At 32.9% G+C, this 8,212-nt stretch overlaps 1 long non-coding RNA gene across 1 annotated transcript; it reads right to left on the bottom strand.

The window, feature by feature from the left end:
• Nucleotides 1-1,425: 1,425 nt before the first annotated feature.
• On the bottom strand, nucleotides 1,426-7,751 carry LOC122717505. The gene is made up of 8 exons (XR_006347226.1): nucleotides 7,640-7,751; nucleotides 7,439-7,569; nucleotides 5,829-6,413; nucleotides 4,037-4,715; nucleotides 3,826-3,941; nucleotides 3,217-3,475; nucleotides 2,743-3,011; nucleotides 1,426-1,583 (listed from the first exon to the last, which is right to left on the bottom strand). It is a non-coding gene; the product is annotated as an uncharacterized LOC122717505 (long non-coding RNA).
• Nucleotides 7,752-8,212: the final 461 nt, after the last annotated feature.

The raw sequence follows: 8,212 nt of genomic DNA, 5'->3' as shown, positions 1-8,212 counted from the left end.
GGCCCTTCGCCACAGGGCCATGCAAGTAGCGATGGCTCCATTTCTCTATTTTTCGATCTCGCAAACTTTCATGTAGTTTAATTGCGCCTCGACTGGATTAGCTGCCTCATGTTTATCATTATTATTAGCGATAAAATAATTCTTAAGATGTATTTTCTTCTTTCTTTTTTAATTTTTATAGCATCTTTTAGATTCAAATATTTGTCAAAATTTAGGGCTAACTGAAACTAAAAATAGAAAATTTGAAATTAAATTTTTATCATTCTGTGATAATTTCTTTAATCCCAAACTGTAAAATTCTTTTAACAATAGAAAATTAAGAGTAAAAATGATCCAAAAGATGTAATAGTAGTAGATGTAATAATAGTATTAAAATTTTTATATTTCTTCCTGTAAAAAAGGAAATATTAAAATATAATTGATCATGTTATTATCATTAGTTTAAAAAAAGAAGTTTAAAAAAATAAAGTTTTGCAAATAGTGCATGCATGTATTCATACAATTCTCACCTCTACAATAGTCTATAGATACGCATTCTATATCTTTCCCTTCTTTCAGCATCTTGTACTATCCATAAACGATCATTTCCCACATTCCACTAACGGTTAAAAACAAAAAGAACTCGATGATTCGTTGCTTCTTCAATCCATCACTACAACAATCGGGTTGCTGTCACGGTCTCAAAAAGCCGGCATTCGAGAGCCCTAAACGCGGTTTAAGCGTAACCGATACCCCAGCAGGGGGCCCGACATCGGTCCTCTTTGCGTCCTCTGTCGAAAATTCGTTTCGACGATTGACAACAACACTGTACGAAAGAACGATGAGGAACGGCCGGTTAAACGAATGGTTTTCCTTTCCCCGATTCCTCGCGTTCGTTATCATGGGCACGCGAGTTGTCTGTAACGCGAGTGGTCCGTATTGAGGAACCGATCAAATATTTCGACTGAATTTATTTACCAACACAGTACTTGAATCGTATCCTGATGTTAATTCATTTGGACAATTGTAATTATTATCTTTCTGCGTGAAACAGTCAATTGGCCATTCAGAGATCGTGCTTTTCACACAAAAGCAGATAATAGTTTTTTCTTGATGGCAGGAGAATTAAAATAAAATCTAAAAAAAAATATTTATTTAAGTTTAGAGATAATTTATATGTTTATAGAAATGATTATAAATTAATTTTAGAAATATTGAAAATTTGTTGCAGTAATACTCACCTAAAAGAACATGAAGTAAATAATATATTACTCTATCATATTTATTATAATTAAAAATAATTTTTGATAATTAAATATATTTTCTTTTTGTCATTTTCTGCTATGCAAAAATCAAGAACATTTAATTAAATTGTTTGAGATATATATTCAATGTTTAATAAATTATGTTTTTGATTATTTAAACTCTATATTTACTTACTTTCATGAGTACAAATATAGTATAGGATTGTACTGATAGTTATATATAATTTCGAATTCTTCTATTTCGAAATTATAGGAAATTACAAGAATAGTAAACATGATTATTCGATTCCGATAAATAATATATCTCACTCTGGTAAAGATCGTAATCTTCAGTTCAACCTAAAAAAAAAAAAGAATACGATATTCAATTAAAATTGTTAAAAAGCATCAGAAAAATTGGAGACTAAAGGACACTTCACAAATCGAGGTTGCTGCTAAAAGCACGAGCAGACGAAATTTTAATAAACGCATCTAATGCTGCAGTGGTTCGAACAATAGAATATTGCACGTACAGTATGCATCGGCATGGTTAAACAGATATGGCGTATAATTTAGTAACAGGGGCCGGGGATTCCATGCAAATATCGAGAACAATGAAACGACGAGGCTCGCATTAATTAAGTCGTAAGCAGAATAGGAGACGTTCTTCGATTCGTTGATCGAGCATCGTCGTCGCTACGGCTCGCGAGGAGAGCCGAGTTAATTGGCTCTCTAACCAAATAATTGACAGTAAGTAGGAAATGAGAAGTTATTCCTCGTAGGAGTTGTTTGTCGTCTCCCACTTTTCTTTCCTTGTCGCTATCGCGAATCAACTCCGGTGAATTAACGAGCGAACGTCGTAATTAACCACCGTCAGGGAATCAGTGTCTCCGCTGCTCGTCGTTGTTGAAAACTTCTTAGAATTCATCGAGTTCAGCTGATTCTAACTATCATTCAATGAATATTAGATGTTTCTTAGATCTTCTCCAATATGCTCAACCATGGCTACCTTTTATCTTTTTCCCAATTATCTTTTATCGAGATAAACGAATCACTCAAAGGGAAGGAAACTTGGTCACGCGAAAAACAGGATTTACAGGGATCTATAATTAATAGATAATCTCTTCAAACTTGTTCTCTGCCTGAATGGGAAACTACGACAAATATTGTCGCAATAAGCTTATCTCTGGGATTTTCCTAGTTCTCCTAGTGAATGGAATCCTTTTGGTATTGCATAGAACCATCCTTCGGTATAATCTTGCTAAACTAGATTCACAGTGAACAAGATAAAAAGAAAGAGAGACAAATCCTAAGTCTGTTCGGTTTAAGTGTTATAAATAGCATACAACTATAATAAAGCTGTTGTTTACAACATTAAGAGTTTGTCTTGAAATGGATACTTCAAGAATATCATTAATCAATCTTGTTCAATAGTTTCTTTTTGTGTTTCTGTATCTTATAATCAAAAACAAATAAAAGGATATTATAATTGAAGAAAAATAAGTGCCATAATAATTACATTAAGAAAAAAACTGGTTCATCTAAAGTGACTAAGAAAACGCCCAATTTAAATAAGATGACATTATAAATATTTTCTGCCATGGATTGATTCTATGTCAAAATCTTCGCTTTAATAAAAATATTGGAAGCATGAATACTGTTGGAAAGTGCGTCAACTGATACATTGATCGTGCGAATAACAATGTTTTTATATCTTTTCTCTTGGCTAAAAAGATCATCGTTCTCAAAAGATTTGCCATTCGTCACTTTAGTCGTGTTTTTCGACTCCTGAAACAGTGAAAAAGTCAATCTATGTCTAGATGTTGCTCGATTATGAAAAAGAAGAAAGAGAAAAGAAACTTTAAAGATTATATTCTTGTACATAATTCTTTATCAAGAAAATTCTATTTCATTAAAAAGATTCGATAATATTCGAGTCTCGATTATAAAACTTTTCCATCAATAAAAGCAAGAAAAATCTAATAATATATACGTTCAAGATTATCAATTGCAAAATGTATTGCTACTTCCTTAACATGCATCGACAGCAACAGTCGAAACGTAAATTCGCTCATTTGTACTTGCAACACTCGTGCAAGATCGCTGGCGTAAAAGGCTCGCTCGCACCATTCCGAATGTCCGGCGTCCTTTATATCGAGGCGGCAGAAAAGGTAATTTGCAGATTCCAGCGAACAGGTTTCAACCGAACACACAGTCGGGGTGCTAATTTGTCCCGACGCGGAGATAAGGATCTGGCAAAAAGGTTCAACACAAAACGAAGCAATTAAAATGATAATGCGGCCAGCCAGGAGACATCTTTTATTAACGCTCTAACGTAATTCTATGAGAATCATCGCCAATTTCATGGCAGAATTTTAATCGTAAACAATTTTGTTAAAACTGATGCATGTATCTAATCCAACGATTAAACTTATATTATTGTTGCTGCCGACGAATCGATAAACAATATTAATATTTCATAATACTATCATATACTGTATATCTCTTCTGAAATTCCTCATCTTTTCTAAACATTCAATACCTCTAATCAAGTTATATAACTTAAAACACAACCGTTGATTCTCATCTCCTTACCACTTACCTTCTTCTCCATTTTTCATCGTTTTCGAATTTCTTTCAAATAATTCAGAAAACACATTTACACATTGAATCGATTCATTCCTAAAATTCTTCTTCAACTTCTCTAATGCATCATATCTAAAAAAAAAAAAAAAAAAAAAGCTCGAAAAGATTCGTCAGACTTTTCTGATTTTCCTCGTTTTCCAGTGAAGATGGAATAAAGCAACGTTTACCTGGCTAACAACGGCGGCGACGCCTTTGTCTCGGAAACCCTGGGGATAATTAAAAACCAAGTAAAACCAAGCAGGCAGAATGCGCAGCAGTCGGTAAATCCGTTTGGAAAGGGACACAGAAGAGAGAAGATCGTATCTCGAATTTACACCCATCAGCCGCCACCTTGTTCCAGCCACCTTCATCCATCTACTTGCGTGTAACCAGTCGCCGGATCCTTGGCTCTCGATGATGTCCACGATACGCCGTTGCTCGACGCTGTAAAACCCGATGTTCGACAGCAGTTCGGCCATCGGGCTACACGTAAATATCCGGCGTGGAACGTGGATCCACCGGTATATCATCCGGCTTCCTTTCTTTTCGCTTGATCGCTGGAATTCGACGGCAAACGCGTTTTTCGTTCCATAAGATCTTTCCCAGCGATTCCTTAACCGATCTCGGCGTTCCTTCTTTTTCGGATGCTTTATGGACTATCGCGTGAAAATTGAAATTCAAGTTGGAAAGGTCCTCCGTCTTAGCTCTTGGCTCGTGCAGTGTGACGAGTTTATTAAAATGGTTGCTTGTTAAGATATTAGATATTAATGTTGGAGTTTTGTTATTTAGGTCCAAGAACAATTGATTTCTCAGCTTTTGTTCAATGACTTTAATACGTTGTTCAGGATTCTTTGAATTAATTAACAACTGAAACAGAATAAGAAATAAAATAATATAAAACTTACAATTTAAAATTATAGACTATATGTTTTTTGCAATTCCTATATCATTAGATATTTGTTTTTGAACGTGGAAATTTAAGATTAAATTATATTTATGTCACTTCATATTTTCTCTCAATTTTCTTAATCATCTTATAAAGATATAAAATATAGAATATTTTTCCGGATATTTCTTTAAGATAAACATAATATATATTAAAATAACTAATATAATGGATAATAGCAAAGTAGATTAAATCATAATATAAAAGATTCGAGAAAAGCTCGAAAATCAATGTTATTTTTCGTTTGAAAGTTCCATGCAGATTTCATGGTAGTGCGCAGTGGCTTATGGCTGAAGCGGTGCTATTTGTCATTAGAAGAGGATAGCGAGCCTCATTATCCGAATAATTAAAGCTTATTATATGATGTAGCAGTGCTCGTTATCTAACCGGTTTCGTCGATGCGTGTTGCAGATAAACTTATCTGCCGTGTAGGAGCGCTTGTAACGAATCAATTATATTACTTATGTAAGTGACGCGCGGTTTTCGCGCGTTCCACCACTTACGCGGTAAAACTAGCATTGAAACGCTTTATGCTGTCCTGATAAGCGACTATTCACATTAAAATGCGTGGAAAACGCGATCTACCCGACCAACTCTTATCTGTTGGTGGTCTCATGCTTACTGTTTTGCTTGGTTGTCAGCACTGGTGAATAGAAGTGAGACATTTATAATAAATCTATAATAAATTAATAAATTTTCATGATAAAATAAAATAATAATATAATAATATATAAAATATATAATATAAGTGAAAAATGTATCTTATCTTAAATTGATATTCATTCACACCTTAAATAGTATTCTTATCTTAAATTCATATTGTTTCATGATTAAATTAAAATCAGCATTAATCTGAATTAAATATTTATATTATAAAATTCTTAAACAAGTTAATACTAAATATGTGAAAGATAAGAAAAAAAAGAAACAACATTTTTTATACTTCAATAATCCATATACTTCACATTATGAAATTATTGAAATATCAGATCTTATACTAAATAACAAAATCATATGTACGAACAATCTTCTACCTATTTCAAGATGCATCAATTAATATGTCGAAAGATGGTTATCCAAATATTAGTTAGGATTCAATCCGAAAACCGCAAGTTTCAGTTTAACAAAATTGTTGGACCGGTTCTTTCGTCCTCCATACCGAAATGATCATCTGAAGGTATTCAACCAATTTCCATTTCGCGTCACCATGCATTTATGTCTGAATACAAAGTGTAAGAAGAGGTTTCCTAAAAAAAAAAAAAATAATAAAAACAAAGAAAAAAAATAACAAAGTTAGCAAAAAAACGAAGGGAGAAAAAAGTGAAAAAAAGGTGGAGGAAGGGAAAAGGAAAACCGTTGGATTCTCCGTAAATCTTCCATGCGTGTAACTCTTCTGACGAGGAAGCTACAACGCTCTCGTTGCGCAGAGCGACCAGAGTTGTTTATGCTTTCCTGTGCAGCACTTTCTGAAATATGCAAATCTCGAATTCGCATAATGGCGTTATCGCAGTAGGATGCCGTTGTCGGCGACGACATCGAGATAGCTGAATCTGAGCAGGTCGAGCTCTTTCTTGACATCAAACAGCGACCGCCGACTCGACAGCCCCATTGATTTGTCTCTAAGAAGAAATATCTCGATGAGCTTTTCGTACAGTCACGATAAATATATGATCTGCGAATCTATTGGATGATCGCTATGGCTCACAACAATTCAACCATTCAGAAATCTTGGAAACTTTCAAGCCAGATCAATTGTTTGATTCAATTCATCAATAAAATAATGGATAACTTTCTGAAAAAATTCTTCTTATTTCTTAAGATTTTATGAATTTATGAATTCCTTAACATTTTCTTTTATCTTTCTTTTATTATTAATTGCTAAAGTATTTTCTACATAATTAAATTGTAATAAGTTAAATATATCTAAAAATAAATTATGCTAATAAGTTTGTTTTTAATTCTTGTTATGGATTTCATTTATAAACTGTTTGAAGATATATATTATTATTTCGCAATGTAATTAATCTTCTTAATCCAAGTACTCGGAATCCACGTTTTTTTGTAACGATCTAAATCACAGAAAATTATATCGATCCATGACATGCAAGCCTTAAAATGTAGCATTCATTTACATAATCAGTCTATTGGTGGTCTTGCATTTACCAAATAGCCAAAATACATAAAATTTTCAAATTAACTTGATAATTTTTTTATGAATAAATAAAGATAACGACATTTTGTATAGAAAAGATTTCATTAGCAAAGACATAAGAATTGATAAGAAGAAATTTAATCTATTATTTTACATACTCAAAAATTCTAAAAATATTTCTCTGTTAAATAAATAAATATTTTTTTATTTATTATTATAAATAAATATTTATTAAATAAATAAATATTTTTTTATTATATATATTATTTTCATAAAAAAGATTAAAAGAAAAATAATCATTTTAAATAGATTTATCTTGCATAAACTATTCATATATCTGCTAACATGAAAAAGAATGAGAATAAGAAAAAATAAGAAAATAAATGAAATGATAGAAAAGAAATGACAGAAAAATGAACACATCAAATTACTAGATAAAAAATAAATATTTATAGCAAATAATTTAAGAAACAAATAAAAAATTGAACAAACCTTTATTTATTATGCTCAAACTTTGACTCAAACGGTTAAATCCGATTTATTTATTTCGAGCAACACAAAAAGAAAAATATTCAGGAAGAGACACAAGCAAAGCATCAGGAAGGAAGAAGGAGCAACGTGCGCTGAAACGTATCCGTGGTTTATTATTATTTTATTCGGATGTTCTTCGTCGCGTTATACCCCATAACCTACCCTCTTCCCTACACCTTTTCCTGTGGCACCGTCTACACATCTCCCTACCATAGAACCACCACCATACTTCTGATTCTCCCCCACCGTGGAGAGAGTGGAACCACCCCTTGATGTTCCATGTTCGCTTCGTGGCAGTCAACTCGTAATCCCCCTTCGCAAGGTTCTTAACAGGCAAGGCAGGACGCAACCGAGTACGCGACAGGGACGTTAAAATTTAAGGTTTCCGTCGACACATTGCGACCCATAAATTTTCTCATTCGAAACCGCTGCTCTTTCCTTCGGTCACGCTTGACAAATAACACCAACAGCATTCTCGCGAAAAATTCACTAAAAACCGTTTCGCTACTTATTTTTCTCGAAATCAATCGAGAACGAGTCATACTTGTACTTATTTTACTTGCGAGTAATCGATTAAATAAATCGATACTATACGTACTATTTAGTTGTATCGATGATGTTTTCTGTTATAATGTTAATTTAATGAAGTTCACTAAAAATCGTTTCGCCATTTATTTTTTTCGAAATCAATCGAGAACAAGTCAATACTTATGTTTCACTTGTGTAATCGATTGA

Source organism: Apis laboriosa, unplaced genomic scaffold (assembly GCF_014066325.1).
Source record: "Apis laboriosa isolate Shangri-la unplaced genomic scaffold, ASM1406632v1 scaffold5213_cov150, whole genome shotgun sequence".
NCBI classification, from domain to species: domain Eukaryota; kingdom Metazoa; phylum Arthropoda; class Insecta; order Hymenoptera; family Apidae; genus Apis; species Apis laboriosa.
Note: the sequence above shows the minus strand (reverse complement) of the source record. Positions and strands in the feature narration are given on the sequence as shown.